This window comes from Lepidochelys kempii, chromosome 15, assembly GCF_965140285.1.
Source record: "Lepidochelys kempii isolate rLepKem1 chromosome 15, rLepKem1.hap1, whole genome shotgun sequence".
Classification (NCBI taxonomy): Eukaryota; Metazoa; Chordata; order Testudines; family Cheloniidae; genus Lepidochelys; species Lepidochelys kempii.
The window spans coordinates 20626067-20640593 of record NC_136394.1 but is presented as its reverse complement, the minus strand read 5'-3'; the positions used below and the strand labels follow the sequence as shown (position 1 = coordinate 20640593).

The 14527-nt window shown below is 39.1% G+C and overlaps 1 long non-coding RNA gene across 1 annotated transcript in view; it reads right to left on the bottom strand.

Annotated features, from left to right (window-relative positions):
• LOC140898620 (uncharacterized) overlaps positions 1-2850 on the bottom strand; it is a 193090-nt gene extending 190240 nt beyond the window's left edge. Inside the window, exon 1 of the long non-coding RNA XR_012155042.1 lies at positions 2782-2850. This is a non-coding gene — a long non-coding RNA (uncharacterized LOC140898620). The remainder of the gene's footprint in view (positions 1-2781) is intronic.
• Between the last annotated feature and the right edge of the window lie 11677 nt (positions 2851-14527).

Sequence of the window (14527 nt, the reverse complement as noted above, 5' to 3'; positions counted from 1 at the left end):
CTTCGCCAAATAAAAAAATATAAGGCATTTTTGGTCTGAAAACTTTGTGGGGTTTTGAAGATGTAAAAATAAATTATTACTGTGGCATAAGCCCTGAAGAGATTTGCACTGATATGATAAAGCTGCTAGCCATACCAGTTGTACTTAAAGCAAACAATGTACCATGGAGTAAAAACTGTATGTTTTAAAATAGCACACACATGAGACATAACTAATATAGCGGGGCAGGAAAAGGTTTTCCCATCCCATGAAAATTTTCAAGATTCTAAATTTTCCCCCCTATTCTACTTCAGGACAAAACCAAAACCTTTCAGAGAGTTATTCGTGAAAACAAGGAAGAGACAGACATTCACCTCAGAATAGCCAAAGATTGGTAGTTAATACAGGTGAATGCACTATCAGCATGAACCTTTTCCCAGGAACATTATGGCAATTTTAATAGAGATTTTTTTATTCTTTTCTGAGGGGATGGTGGTAGCTTCTGATAATATTGTATGTGATGTTTCATCTGCCCTTTTAAAAAATATATAAACTCCTTTAAGCAATTTTTTGTATAATTGGAACATATGTGAGAATGTACGGCTGAGGAACACCATAAATATGGAGAGAGATTGCACAAAGTAAATGCAATTTTATTCAACACCCTTATTTTTCTGGAGGGCTTACAACAGTCTGCTTGCTTGGAGGTCAGAAGAAAAGTAAGAGTATGCAGACAAAAGTATATTAGCAAATATAATCGCATTTCAAGGACAAAGGGAACCTTTTTCTTTATATGGCACTATATGCTCAGATTCTGAAAAGGAGGAGGAGGGGGAAAGCAACATTTCTAATGATTCCTGATTCAGTCGTTGCTTTATGAGATCCTGTTGTGGCAGAAATGTTATTTTTGTATTACCGAAGTATTTAGCTGATCTGATTCAGGATATGGTTCTTCTAAACTCATGGGCTCAAATTTAGGCTCTTAAATCCATATTTAGAAGCCTAAGTGAGTGGCCTGATTTTCATAGGCACCCAGCAACTCTCAGTGAGGGTATTGGTATGATTTTAGAAAGATTCTAAGGGACTTAAGAGCACAGTTCCCCTTTCAAAATCAATGGCTCTTGTGTTCTTAAGTCCCATATCTACCCGTGACATTATAATCATGTTTTTAACTTGTATTAACACACACAAAATCAAATTCTACTGTAGACGGGACACAGATGTCTGTTTCTAGTTGCACTTAATTCTAAGCTGCAGCATAAGTACAAAGGTTTGAGTTCTGTCTAAACTAGATTTTACACACTAGCCTCGTGTTAAACTTTAGTAGACATACACTGGCACGAATGGGACCTTCTGGATGCTCAGCACTTTGGGAGTGTTGGGTCACATATATAAGTTCCTAAATATGGACTTCGGAGAAAAATGTTAGACATTCTTTCATGAAAATCTTGGCATGCAACTTACTCCATCCACAATGTAGCTTAAAAAAAAAAGTGGGGGGCAACTTTCCACTCTCCTATAGAATTTTTTTGGCACTTCTTCCTCTTGTATAAATTATTCTTAAGATGTACAGGTTCATTAAATCCTTTAATTACAAAGAAGATTTTTTGGACCTTAATTTTCAGACTTTCATCAGTCTCTGTTAGACAGTTGTATTAATAAGTGATTATATTCAAATTCCTCAGCCATTAGCATTTTATTTTTAATATTAGGCATCTCTTCAGGACTCCTGCTGCAAGAGTGAGAAAATGTTGTTGGTTATGAAAAAGCAAAATCTAAGTGATGATGATTTAATACTGAGCTTATGTGGTAGAAAATGACAGATGCTACCTTGTGAGTCAGTGATCCTATGATAAATTACCCTTTTAAGCAAGTATACAGCTTTTACTAGCTGAAATCAGCAGATATAATCGGTTCTCCTGCCAATGGCTTTCTGGCCCTTCCCTTTAGGAGTTCAAATGACATAGTTAACATGGTTAGTATTGTCCTTGTGATCATTAAGGCCTCAATTATGGTCTCCTGTAAGTCTGTTCTTAAGGATGTCCATTAGTTGCCTTGTACATAATGGCATTCTGCACCTAACTGGAAATGACACCAGCATCATTGTGGGCATTTTTCCCCCCAGAATATACATTACTCTAAGAATGAAATTCAATAAACATGGGTAATCCAATTGTATCCTGAACACTCGAAACATCTGCCCCTTCTAATCAAAACTTGTAATTAGAGATGATGGCTTGTTCAACAGGCAGCAAGCATCCTCAGTATTTAAACAGAGGTATTCTTTATCCCTAACAGACATGATGGCAATAGGGCTCTTTGGGGTCCATTTAATAGATTTTAGGATCAGAAGCATGGAAGGACATAGACAAGAAGATCAATCCATTACCAAACTCAGAGAAATTAACTCCACCTTAAATATACTCTTCATAAAACACTTGCAATGAACCAAAAAGGTACATGAAGCAGAAACATTACAGACAGGTTGGTAGTTTTTGTTTTAACCCCTTTCTAGTAGTGCCTCTGGATTTGATTTTGCAAGATGCTGAGCTCTCTGGCCCCAACCCAGGAAAGTTTTAAAGCACAAGGGATGGATTTCAGTGGAACCAAGTATTCACATATATTAATTATATGATGATGTGCATGGCAGGATTGAAGTCAGAGTGCTCAGTGCTTTGCAAGACTGAACCCTTTAAATGTATCTGGACCTGAATATGAACATCTCAGGAGAACCCAGTTCCAGGAGCCCTCAACAAATGCTGAAGCCCTCAATGAAGATTTAAGTTGGTGGCAAGCACTCACCTAATAAACTGTGCAGATTCTACTGTTAATGTTAACAATAAAGAGTTTGGGGAGACAAGACAGAAGAGGACATCCTCTTTCCTCCTTGCAAGCTGCAAAATATGAGCAGGACATTATAATAGGTTAGAACACAATAAAGAATTCTGTTTTCAGCTGAAATGCTATGAAAAATATACATAGGCTAAAAACAATAGAGAAAACTGCAATTTTTATCCCCCTCACAAAAAGGGCCACAGGTGTCTTTCATGATCAAGTGGTCAGGAACTTGACAAGGACATGGACCTCTTCCCCAAAAAAAGCCTCAAGCAGCACACTGTCCCCTGCACACCTAGCTGGGACACATACATCAATATAGCCCCAAAAGAAAAGAGTGACACCAACACCTCTTCTTGTAGCGCCTTGATATTTCCTCAAAGGTCTTCCACCGAAGCACCAACCAAGCATTTATCGGACTCCACTCTCATCTTGTGAGATCTGTTGTGATCACAGCTTAAGGTAGTTGGAGAAGATATAGTGATAAAAGAGAGAGCATCTGTTTTCAAAAGCAAAGTTGATAACTTTAAAAATCAAACTGGTTTTTTTTTACGGGTCGGATCAAGAAGAGAATGAATTTAGAAATGTTCTTTTGCCTCAACACCCAGATCTTGATTTTTATGGAGATTTCACACCAAAATCTTTGCACACCCTAGGTAAAGAGCTCTTCAGAACTGGGCTTTTCAGACTTCTCTCTCAACAGACTATGTGCAGCATTTTTCGTCTCCTCAGATCAGCTTTAACAACAACAAAAATAGGAACTGGCTCCCTGTCCTGCATTGTATACGTCATGGCTATCCATAACACAGTGAGAACAACTGAAAATGGCATATCAAGTCCAGCTACTATATGTATTAAATTACTTTTTAAATTTGATGATCTTTAAAGCAAAACAAGATAGACTGCTGCTTCTTAAAAGCTTTTTATATTTACTGTAGTCACATAGAAAGAAATTAAATTATCAAGATTTGTTGCTTAACAGACAAATGCAAAGGAGGAAGGGAGATGGTTTTTCCCATTTAATTAAGAGGAGGTTTTTATGCCTCAGTCACCACTGTATTTCAGATGATGTAATTCCTGTAAGAATTTAAAGCACTGCATATTCAACTAAATCTACATAACACTTACAAAACTCATAAAATTTACAACAAACAAAACCAAATTTAAATAAGATGTGAAACACCTCTATATCTGATCAAATATTTCCATTACAGTTTAACTCTTATTCTTTTTCTCAAGGCTCTATTTAGGTACTTAATTGAATCCTAAAGCAGCAGTATTAAGGATTCAATCACTTATTAAGAGAACAATTAAAATGAAATACAAGTTATAGTGTTACTATCAGTTTCAGAATCCAAGCACCAAAACTTTGGAAGCCTACTTATCCTTTGCCTGAAAACAACAGCGTTAATCTCTATGTAGACATATGCACATGTAGTAGGAAAGCACTCTACACATGTCGGAATTACAGAATTAACTACCACTTGAGGACTGTCCCACATTCATCTCCACCGGGTGTCCAGCTCTCACTTGAAACTGCTTGAACAGCTGTGCCACCATCTGTTCCACTGACTCAGCTAAATGCACCAAAGTCACTAGTGACGTTGGTTGTATGTTGTCTGTTTAGGAAGACTCTTGCTGGGGGACTTCTGCAAGAGACAAGTACCATCTGCTAGCATTACATTCTGCGTGTCACTCATGGCACTGGTCCTAAACATGGACTTGCTAGGAGACTTCTAGACTTTCCTCAAGTGATCTTGAATTTAATTGGATGATAATTTTTCAGCTCAGCAGCTACCCTATGCCAATCCATTCACATACAGTTGGAAAATGTAATTATGGAATTGGGGCTTGAAAGCCCATTGGAGACGGATGAGTTACTTCTTATCATGTCCTCGTGCTGCTTCCCACCACATGCATGTGCATGTCATTCCCCTATTATTGCACTCTGCTAGGTCACTGGAAAATAATTTGCATTCAAGCAGCTGGCATCGCAGGAAATGCTTCATATTTTGAGGTTCTCTGATGCAGTCACAGATATTCAGGCCAGTGAGGTAGCCCCACTTGATCATCGCATCTCTAGACTGGCCAACTCCAGTATGGCACGTCACTAAATGGCCAGTGAGGATGCTATTGCAAACTAGGGGCCAAATTCCAGTTCTTCACTCTGGAAAACTCCTATGGAAACCAGGGAGAGTCTGCCAGAGCAAGGATTGAATAACAATCTGGGGGTTTGGTCCTACATATGCAAAACAAAATAAAATGATCTAGGAGCCCAGTGGAGGATTGAAGTGGCAACGTTCTGGATGACTGAGCAGCCTTTTATAAAACCATCCGACATATAAGAATAGGAAATGTACCTTGAACATTGTCTTTTTCCTCACAAAGTAGTCGTGTCACAGCTGACTGGTTATCTTAATGAGGCAAAAATGTTAGCAAAAATCCAAATGACCTCTGCATCATTGCATGAAACAGAGTATTGCCCCTGCATGCACACAGGCTGATTCTCTCTGCACCACAATACAGTCCCCATCATTGCGATATGTAAGCAACACACTTGACGCCATGAACAGCTGCAGTTATCAGTCGTAACAAAACAACATATACATATATTCTGCCTGTCTTAATTTAATCTTCCCAAAGTGAAGAGCCAATAATATTTAAATTATTCAGTTATACATGGGGAATAAGATTAATATTAGCAAAATGATATTTACACTATATCCCAATTAATCTGTGCGCAATATGCACATAATACATGTGTCATGACTCATGACCTCAGGTTTGCTACGCTCCGGGCTTAGGTACCTGCTGCCACCACCACCTTCATACTTGGAAATTTTATATCATGTCACCCCTCATTCTTCCCCCTTATGGCAAAGACACTGACCCCAAGGGTGGGAGGCTCGTTGATGAAAATGTTGGGTCTTTTCCTAGGCCACTGCAGGAAAACTCAGTCACCACATCTCCATTCCAGATTTGAGTAACAATCAAACACTTACTTTATTACAGGTACACTCACGAACTAACTCATTTACCATTCATCGAGAGGTACCCTCTTTACCCACTCAAGCACAGAAAAGTCTTATTATAGATCCCAGTTCAGACTTTCTACTCAGAAGCTGTTGGATCCTATGTCCGCTGAACATGGTCTCAGTGCCACCTTGTCAGTAGCCTGGACTCCTACAGTACCATATAGACTTGCCTGGGGTGTCTTTTTAGTCCAGTCCTGGCACCTTCAGCAATATCCTGGAAATAAATCAACTTCTAGCTTGCAAGCTTCAACTCACCCCTTCTCACTGATACTTGCCCACCTGCTAGCATTTGAACCAACAATCTAGGGTGGCTTCTAGCAAACAAATGGGTCTTTACAGAGTCGAGCCAAAGCTTTTATTCTCAGAACTCCTTCTATAAAAACAACATTAGCTACCTGCATTACCTAACATTTTCATCGCATGTATGATTCAGATTTCCAAACACTGGACTGCAATATTGTAAGGTGTGCTTCTACGCAAACAGTCACTCATTTTTGGAAAGTGTCCCAAACATATTGCCTCTCTTTTCCAATTCTGTTCCCCTTAAGCTAGTCTTCTGAGAAATAGAAAGCCCATTTGCCTCTAACAGCAAGTGAGGATTTTACAAATGATGTTAAAACTAAACTGATTTGGGGGCGGGGGGGTAATTTAGTTTCTCTGTATTGCACTTTGCAAATGCTGGATCAAGTCCATGACTAGGGCTCCTAGGTGCTATGGTAATAAAAATAATAAATAATACATGTTGTGCTGAAAAGCTGTTAAATCCCAATCATTTATCCCTCAATTAGCTAGCAGAGAATAAATAATAAAGGTAGCCAGCAATTCTCCAAGCTAGCTAACATAATGGGATCAGAAAACTTTTCTAGTTTGAAATAACCTCACATTTAAGATACTGCTTTAACGGATACAATAGATCTCATTACAGCTGCAGTTCCTGAATTTCCAATACTATTTCTTGTTTTCTGTGTAACAAAATAAGTGTGTCCTCATTTTCTTTTGGGTATCAGCTGGCCTTATATCAGAGGTCTGGAAAATCTCACAAAACGTAGCTATCAGAGTCAGATCATTTGTTCAGCCTGGAAATTGTAACTCCTTTTCACTAGGCTTAACTCATATGACACAGTCACCTAGCTTTTAAAGAGCCTCAGGTTGACACAGTTAAAAGTCCACATTTAAAAATGCAGAAACTAAGGCCATGTCTATAGGCACAGCACTGCAGCGGTGCAGCTGTACCAATACAGATGTGCCACTGCAGAACATCTGGTGAAGACATTCTATGCCCATGGGAGCAAGCTCTCCCATCGCATGATAAAACCACCTCCGCGAGTGGCAGAAGCTGTGTAGACAGGAGAAGCTCTCCTCCTGCCATAGTGCTGTGCACACCGACACTTATGTCAGTGTAACGTAAGTTGCTCAGGGGTGTAGTTTTTTCACACCCTAGAGGACATAAGCTATGTCTACACTACAGCCTAAGAAGAAAACTTTTAAATGTTTTAAATTTCTCCCCTTTTCATGCGAAGGCAGGTGAAAAATCATAAATATTGAGCAATCTGTATCAGAAAATTTCACCAATTTAAAATGTGAAAAGACATCCACAGAGATCCCCTTGTTCACATTCATCCCTAGAGTGAGTGCATGCCATCAATCACAGCTGCTCCTGCTTACAGCAAGTTAATATTTGGTTAAGCAAGTGTAGATTTTCCAGATTTCTTAATTTTTTTACTTTCCAGTCTCCATATAATAGCCCGGAAAGAGAACAAATGACCAAAGTAAATGATACCTCTCCTACCACTTTCGTCTTCCAATTAACTTTGCTGCCAGACATGTACTTTAAAATCCATATAATACACTGGTCCAGTGCATGTGAATATCTCTCCTGTTAATTATGGTCCCCAGTGACTATAACAGCCTGCTATTTTCTCAAGCTAAAGGTGTTCCCCTGGAGCTCTAGTGGTAAAAGCTTAGCTTAGCTTGTTAGTATTGATAGTTTCAGATTCAATCCTTGTAAATGATAGCTCTATATATGCAGCCATGGTTCATTACATACATATAAGCCGGGAAGTATATATTTAGGCTTGTAATCATGCAGAATAATAAACAACAACTACATAAAGAAAAATAGAACACTTTTTAAAAAAAAAAATTTCTCGAGAATTTTTAAGGCAACAGTAGCAATTTTTAAGCAAACAGTAGTCCCTCCCCCTACCTTCCACCTCCCACCCCGATTCCTACTATGATTCCTAAATGAAACTTATTGGAAAATGTTCCCCCATCCTTATGGAAAATGTTGCCATTTTGGTGAAAAATGGAAAACCAAAATATTTAGATTCAGAAATGGTGTTTCATGGGAGTTGTAGTTTGGGTGCCTCTGTTCACATTTTCCATTATAGGCCAGGCTCCCTGGTTGGACTACATGTCCCATGACATACCATAGTCTCCCTCTTGGGGGGCACTGCATAGAGCAATTGGATTTGCATTTCCTTTCCCTACTCATATGAGTACAAACTTCAAAGATGCTTTTGCTTCCTACCTTCATTAGGAGCCTAGCCTAAGCACTGTACTTAAAACAGCATGGTTGTGCCTTTGCAATAGATAGGACTGAGCCACCAGTTTTGTTTCCCAAAGCAGAACATTATGGGATAACTAGATTTGCTCTATAAGCCCACAGCCACTTGAATTCAGAGAAAGATAGCAAGCAAAATATTCAAAAGCACCTAAGTGACTTAGGAGCCTAAATATTTTCCAAAGTGATGTAGGCACTTGGAGGAAGTCTTTTGTAAGGCATCTTGATTCTGGTTCCAATTCAGGAAAGCACTTAAGCATGTGCTTGAGGTCTCGCGCTAAATGTAGATCTTAGATATTTATATGGCCCCCATTACCATCATATTTGAGTGCCTCAAAATCTTCAATGTATTTATCACCATAACCCAGCTCTGTGAAGAAGAGAAATACCTTTCATCATCATTCAAATGTATCTGCTGAAATATTCTACTTTTCCTCCTTTCAAACATTTCAAACAATATTTGACTAGCGAACCTTGAACCCATTTCTTGTGTTGCATAAACCTTTAGGGAGTTTTGAACATCACTTGCATAGGAAATCATTCAAAAATTGGGATGATTTGCAAAAACAATGTGGATACAATATCAAAAGTAACCACTTCAGCTCTTAAAGTGACAGTGTGCTATTAATATATACACTCTGTGGATATATAAAAATATAACCACTGTTATATATATATAAAACCACTGTAATAAAAATATAACCACTGCATGATTACGCAAGAACTGTTAATTCAGCATCAGTATTCCAGACAAAATTTTAGAAGGTTTTCTAGTCCACACATAGACATTAAAAACAATATGTGGAAAAACACAGCACAGAAATGAGACAAAATGTGAATCTGGTAAACGTGCTCTCACCATCAACATTGCTGCAAACGTGTTTACTGGGAGAAGAGAATAAAGGTTTTATACATAATTTATGCTTCCACTTGAACAAAAAAATACAATATAAAAGAAGTTCAATTAATTGATTTTCAGTAGGTACATTTAGGGCTGAAAAGTCAGCCCTTATGAAGACTGAGATTTTATTGACACAGAATGAGAAAGATGCTCCACTCCTAAGACACCAGTACCTCTCTCTTCAGAGTTATACAGCCACCCATCCTGTAGTATCTGAGTGCCTTCCGTGTAAAATCATAAGCAATACTGAAGTCCCTAGTGGGTTTCAAGGAGTTTCTGGATCACTTCCCTTTTCAGGGTAAAAATTCTGCTTGGGGTATTTTGGGGGTTTGGTTCCTGTCTGAAGAGGACTACACTAATGCAGACTAGGAACTTTTTAGTTCACGCCCACAGCATCACATAGGGGAGTTGCCAGCACAGCACTTTGGTGCAGACTGCTCTTCATACCCCCATAGTCCGAACTGCAGGGGATTGCAGACAAGGCCTATGAGAACCTTATGAACATCTCCCACCCTTCAAACCCTTACACTCTTCCTTTCCAGGAGTTAGTGACTATCCATTTATTGTATCAAGAACCATCCGGAGAGTCCCATAGTTCTGAATATGAAGTACACGTTGACACTTGAATAGATTGGATTGCTTTGTGTACAGCTACCTACAACTATGATTTGTGAAGTCGTTCCTGGGGCCAAGAATGTACCCTGAAATACAAAAGTTCAAGATGGAACATGATTCAGACACAAAGTAGATGAAGGCAGTAAGGAACTGAACAGCTATTCATCTGCACTCCAATTTCCTTTAGGATGGTTATTTTCTCCAGTGTCTGAGATGGCTCAGTTCAGAAAGCTCTACTATAAATATTTCTAAACACTTGTTCTATCCCGGGGGGCCAGAGAAAGGGGGAAGGGAAAGCAGCTGTGGCTTAAATACTAAAAGGCAAATACAAATTAAGCTCTAAAAGCTTAAATATTATTTAATCAGCAGCAGACGGAAGTTTCCTTTCAACACGCATCTCGCTTACAATCCATTATAACATTATGTTTCACGTGCGCCTTTACTTTGCGTGAGCATTCGTCAAACCAACATTGCAAATCAACTTTTCTGGATTACGTTATTCTGAGGGCTTGTCTACATGGTGGGACAATGCGCACAATAGGGTATGATTTCTGAAGCGCACGAATGTGTTGTTCATTAATTGGCGCATACTTTAAATGTTCACTGGCGCGCTACAGCACTAGATAAAGTGCAGCAGGGAACATTTAGTGTGCACCATCAGGATCTACCTGGACCAATTAATGAGCAACACATTAGTGCACTTTAGAAATCACACCCCAGTAGTGCACATTGCCCCACCTTGTAGACAAGCCCTTAGCTGTTTCATAGTAGTTTCCTTCAGAGTATTTCCTTAGCCTCGTCACAAAGAGCTGCATTCCTTTCCCACCTAACAACGATGTCACTCTATCAACATAGAATCATACTGGTGTAAATGAGAGGAGAATTTTGCCCACAGTGTAACAGCATAAATTAAGCCAAAGTAACAAATCCCCCTGGAAGTAATGGAGATTCAAAGACATGATCTGAAATATGGTTTAACATGATTTTTAAATGTGTGTTTCAGCAGCCAGGGATTCAACACTGAACAGAATGGCAATGCATCACCTCTCAAAGGGAAGAAACTGAAACCATTTCTGTAGAAGCTGAATCGTGTTCCTCAGGTATGTGGAAAAGAATGTAACCACATTCAATGGAATCTGACGGACATTAATTTGCATAATAAAAGACATGAGGGGCTGCCAAAAGAAACCCCAAACTGTATATGCATATTAGAAGCCAATAACTGGTAGAAGGTCTTGTAGGTTCAGGCAGATGTTAATGAAACAGCCGCTGGGTCAGAGGATGGCTGTAGAAGTATGCATTTTGCTGTTTATCATGCTGAGGTCTGTGTGCATCTGTTCTGTGTTACGAAGAGCCTGACTCAAAGGTCACTGAAGCCCGTGGGAGCCTTTCCAGTGACTTCAATAGCCTTTGGCTCAGGCCCTAGACCAGTTCAAAGCAAGAGTGATGACCTTTGAATTGAAGTTGTGTGATGTCCTTTGGGACCCATGTTTACTACACCTGCCCATATTACTTCACTCAAATTGTGCTATCCCATCAGGAGGAAGTCATAAATAAGGTGTCTCAGTACACCTCAGTACTATGCATCACTATGCCGTAACAGTTAACATTATAATGTTATAGCTGTAGGTCAGAGTTATGCATTAAAGCTCACAGATTGCACATTATTATTATTTAATTATCTGTGCACAGTGGATTTCTAGTATTCCTTTCATAAGCCTGCTTCTTATGCCAAAGGACAAACAGGTGGCTGTACTTATTGCAACTAATATATACGTGACAGTTAATTATCTTAAGTGTGAATATATGTTACTATAGTGAAGGAGGAGGGAGTATCACTCATTTCTAAAAATGATAATGAGATTCATACTAAAGACTCCTGCTTTCAAAAACTTGGACTTTTAGGGTTGATCATGGAATTCTTATTAGTGCAAGTACACCGGTCCTATTTCTTCCATGGGTAAGGTTATGAGGATTGAGCTCCTACCTAGTCAAGTGTCTGCTTCCTTGTTCAGCTGATAGATGAATATCAGACCTGCTTATTTACGATCAGCAGAGGGCAGTGATACACATGTACACAAACCAGTAAGATCATAGGAGAATGAGAGCCAGTGGCTATCATAGCATTTTCCCCCATATTCTGATTCAAGCAGGAAGTGCTTGAACAAAACAAAGTTAAAAAAACCAAACTATGCCTGACTTAAAAGAAGCCTTATCCTGAAACATTTATGAACAGTGAAGACTTGTTCCTTGTAGGGATTTTGGCTGTTCCTTGGGGGTGAGGTTGGGAAGCTTCAGAATAAAAGCAGTTTTATTAGATTATCATCTATGATATCAAATAAGTCACAATTCAGAGGCTGAACCTGGGCTTTTCAAGAGCCATTAACTGTGGGGGTCTGAGATCAGTCGCCTGGAAACTAGGCACACTGAGATGAGAAGAGATGTTTTGACATTGAACCTACACAAATAAAAAATTAACAAAACCAGGTAATGATCTCCAATAGGCACCATATAGTACCATACAGAAACAGATTTTAAAAAGAGATGTGAATCAGGCAGTTAGAATTTAAACCATGGTTTCTTCAAAACCATTTAGTTTAAATCATACTCCTATGTCTTTAAAGTTCTGAAAGGGGCTCAGACAGTACTATTCATGCCCTGAAAAAGAAGAGCTAAATTACAGAATCCAGCTAAGGGCAAGGAGACTTTCTATTACATCATATTGAATTCATCTGATGTAGCTTCATTATCTTAGGAAAAAACTGTGCTAAAAAAACCCTCTTTTATTTTACATGGCATTTGGGAAACAGATTGTGAGACCTTCCTTCCATGTTTGGAAACTTAAAGACAAGTTCAAGGCTGAATATTACATGTTTTGGTTTAATTTTTAGTGAAAGGTTAAGACACTTGAATGGTGATTTTTGCCACAGGACTATTTGGTGAGGATGTGAGGGCAATATAAGGCAGCTTGCAGCTTCTTTTACTTTATTTACAGGGCTACAAACTTTCGCTGGATAGAATTGGCTTGAATTTCTTTTATTTCTTTTTTTAAAAGATATTGTTCATGTTCATTTGATGTAAATATGAGTTACAAATACCACACAGATGGCAGTCTTACCTTGGGAATTGTCACACCATAATAAATTTAATCCCACCTAGTCCAGCATCCTATTTCTGAGTAGCCAAAAGAAGGTCCTAATCCCCCTCTCCTCCCAGTAATGTACCCAACTGAATAATATTGTACCAATGTTGGGAAGCTCCTCAGTCCATCTCCCCTTAAATTGAATTGGAGTCTTTCTAACAACTTTGTAGATCATACCTAAATTGATCAAGTTAACACGTTAAGCTTTGAAGCATGGGGACTGACAGCCCTTAAAACAGCTATACTTGCTAGTATCATAGTACACAATATTCTTTTCCACATCTAGTAAAGACCAGATACTGTTGTCATTGAAGTCAGTGGTGAAACTCTCATTGGAATCAGTAAAAGTAAGCTTCTGACCCTTGTTGTAAAGTTTAGTAAATTTCTGAAATTTATCAAGTTACATTAACTCAGTAATATCCTGCAGCAGTGAATTCCACAGATCAAGCACTTCAAGAAAGCATTTCCTTCTATCCATTTAAAATGTAATGAATTTTCATTGGATTAAGTGCCCTGTTATTTTGTATTATAGGAAGGGGTAAATATAAGCAGAAGTTTATCCTTCTTTATACACCATTAATTATTTTAATATTAAAAATACTATCTATCCACATGGGTTCCCAACACCACAGCACCTATGTACATTTGCACTCTGGATAGCTGGGTGGAAAAACAGAGGAAGGGAGCAAGCTGGAGGCCATGAGGAAGGGGAAAGTAAAGAGTTGGAACAGCCAAGGGCCACAGGGAAGAGAATGTTTGGAGTGGTAACTGCAGAAAGCAGCCCAATGACCTTATGTGTGCTCTACGGTCCTGGCTAAATTGCAGCTTCAGCTACTCTGCTTGCTCCAGTCTCTGGCTGGCTCCCTCCTGCAGTGTTTTTCCCAAAGCCTACATGGCATGGGGTTGGAGAAGTGCCGTATGGCTTCTGGTGCCCCCATGGTGTCCTCCCCTGCACAATTCTGGTCCACAGGTCTTACGGGAAAGGTGGTCCTGAATAACTCCCATTTTACCCTCTCCCCACCTAGCGCAATACTACGGGCTTGAAAGGCTATTTGCAGCTGCTCAGCCTGCTTCCATTAATTACATAATCTGTTACAGACTATAACTGAGACACTGTTCTTTTGAATCCTAAAACAGGAGTACAATATAACATAACAGGTTGTCATGTAATGGATATTGCATTCTGGATCCAGTATCCATTGTCTATTTATGCCACACATATCCCATCTGAACAGATGAGTAACCTGGTGCCCTTGAACAATGTTCAAAGACAGATCTTATCTCCTTGCTTCCAGAAAAGGCCTACGGGGAATAGTAATTTTTGAGTTTAACAAGTATGGGGAGGTTTAATAAGAAAGGGCAAGTGAGGATGCATAGCAGATTCCTTCTATCCAAGAATGGGTAGATGAAGCCTGCAGCGGCATAGAAGCAGATACTGCAAAAATCAAGAGCAAGAT